Below are 3,088 nucleotides of genomic sequence, written 5' to 3' on the forward strand. Positions count from 1 at the left end.
GTCTATGTGAGAGGGATAAAAAGTTATTAGCGACCAAAATAAATCTTATGTCATTAATGCTATGGTTAGGTTGATTGAAGTGACAGGCTACTGGGAAACCAGTGGAGTTGTCTCTGATGGTTTTTTTATGATTATTAAATCGGAGGCGGAATTTAGTGCTAGTCTCTCTAATGTAATTACCAATTTGACATTTGTTACAAAATAAAATGTAAATAACGTTAGAAGAATCACAATCTAATAGTAATATTAGTACGGTACTAGGAATAGTGAATGTGTCAGAGGTGCACATGAAATTGCAAACTTGACATCTGGGTTTACTACATTTAACGTTACCAGAAGAGTGAGAATTCTTATGGAGTTTAGAGGATGAGAGAATAGATTTCAAATTAGGGGGTTGTCTTTTGGCTAGTAGGGGAGGGTCTTCAAAAAGGTGGCAAATAGCTTTATCTTTATTGAGAATTTTATAGTCAGTTTTAAGTTGGCGGGTAAGAGAACTTATATTGGGATGGTAGTCGAAGACGAGAGGAATGCGGTTATTAGTAACATCTTTGGGTTTATAGTCTAGAAGGGATTGTCGGGGACGGGTTGAGGCTTTAGAAATAGCTGATAGTATTAGTTTAAGGGGATAATCATTATTAAGAAAATGGCTAGTAAGTATGCCAATTTGTTTGTCATAATCATCCGAAGATGAGCAAATTCGTTTAAAATTCGTAGACACTGACTATAGACAATAGATTTTTTAAGGCTTAAAGGGTGGGAGCTGTGAAACTTCAGAAATTCATGGTTATCAGTAGGTTTAGTGTATAAAGAGGATGTGATTATGTTGTTAGTAGAGATGCCTACAAGAACGTCTAAAAATGGAATTTTGGAAGGCGACGTTTCAAAAGTAAATTTAATGTTAGAATGGAAGTTGTTAGCAAGTGGTTTTTTGTTGTTTTTTTTTTGTTGTTTTTTTTTGTTGTTTTTTTTTTTTGTACACTCCCAACGGATTTCTAATGATATCTGTTCTCGAGCGTCTGAACAACTAAGGAATCTTGCTTTGAAGTCAGCTTATTCTAAACAACTACACATCTGCGACCTCCTTACTGTTTCTGAAGATAAACTTCTGGTCTTTTACCCAGTACGATCGAACAGTCTAACGTAACTGATTCCCTACTGACAGGCTACAAAAATAAACTTAACAATTGCTTTAATCGTAAAATTAAAAAGCTCGACAACTTGATCGAAGAAAAACCACTTCTACGCCATGTCAAAAATGCCGGCAACTCATCACTGTACAGCTGCTTCCCGAAACGTTTTCAACCCAAGTCTCACACCAAGAATAAATGTATTGCCAACTTATCGAACTATTCGCTTTCCACTGACCAATAATCTGTTCTATTGAAAGGCCTATCTTTCTGCCCTACCAACAAGCCTCATCCAGTCAATTTATGTGCTGATTTACATCAGTTCACCCGCAGAGTTACCCTGAAGGAATTCTTTGGCAACAAGACAGACAATATTAACCCCACCAATAAACCAAATCCTATATCTATTCAACATGACCGAAAAAAGAAGCTACACACAGAATGGAACCCACCAAAGGGTAGAAATGTTTTTATCGATTCGTTCGTTAATAGGCCTACTGCTAAATGCATTTGGATCAATTCATCAATAATAACATTAATTCTAAACCATCTCACAATTTACCAGTAGCCCAACGCAAAGCCATCAGTGAACTCAAGTCCAACCCAGATATCATTATCCGACAAGCGGATAAAGGAGGCTGCGTCACCATCCTTAATAAATTTGACTATAAAAAGGAGGCTGAGTCTCAACTTGGAAACCAGGAATTTTATGAACTTCTCACTGCTGATCCTACCATTATGTATAGAGACGAACTTAGTGTTGTTATCAATGAATTAGAATTTTATAATCAATCTGATATTGTTAATCTTATCCCATCTAATCCCAAGCCTGGCTTGTTTTATACCCTCCCGAAAATCCACAAACTGCCTAAACTTATTGATAATAAATTAAAATCACTGTCTAATACTAACTACAATGTCAGCGCACTAAAGCCTATTGAAATTTTTAATTTATCCAAACAGCTCAATATCATTCCCCCTGGTAGACCGATCGTTTCCTGCATAGGTACCCTCACTGAAAATCTGTCTGGCCTTGTTGATTCCATTATCAACCCCTTACTGCCTAATATCTCTAGCTACATCCAAGACACTACGCACTTTCTTAGAATCCTTGATAATATAACTAATATACCTAACCAATCTATCCTAGTCACTATGGACGTCACTTCGCTCTATACTAACATCCCTCATGAAGAAGATATTCAAGCACTTAATAATTTCCTTTCTAAACAGTGTGTGCCAGCCGAACATATTAATGATATCATTGCCATTACTAAATTCATTCTTACGCATAACCATTTCACTTTTAACAACAGTCACTATCTTCAAATTAAGGGGACCGCTATGGGCACGAAAATGGCTCCTAGCTATGCTAATGTTTTTATGCACGAGATTGAGACGGTATTATTTCATCCTTTCACCTTAAACCCCTTCACTACGCTCGCTATATTGATGATATTTTTTTCATTTTGCCCCACGGTGAAGATACCCTCAATGCTTTCAAATCACATGCTAACAACTTCCATTCTAACATTAAATTTACTTTTGAAACTTCGCCTTCCAAAATTCCATTTTTAGACGTTCTTGTAGGCATCTCTACTAACAACATAATCACATCCCCTTTATACACTAAACCTACTGATAACCATGGATTTCTGAACTTTCACAGCTCCCACCCTTTAAGCCTTAAAAAATCTATTGTCTATAGTCAGTGTCTACGAATTAAACGAATTTGCTCATCTTCGGATGATTATGACAAACAAATTGGCATACTTACTAGCCATTTTCTTAATAATGATTATCCCCTTAAACTAATACTATCAGCTATTTCTAAAGCCTCAACCCGTCCCCGACAATCCCTTCTAGACTATAAACCCAAAGATGTTACTAATAACCGCATTCCTCTCGTCTTCGACTACCATCCCAATATAAGTTCTCTTACCCGCCAACTTAAAACTCAC

The sequence above is a fragment of the Anneissia japonica genome, unplaced genomic scaffold (genome assembly GCF_011630105.1).
Source record: "Anneissia japonica isolate Jap-2015-1 unplaced genomic scaffold, ASM1163010v1 scaffold287709_len1912824_cov184, whole genome shotgun sequence".
Taxonomy (NCBI): Eukaryota; Metazoa; Echinodermata; class Crinoidea; order Comatulida; family Comatulidae; genus Anneissia; species Anneissia japonica.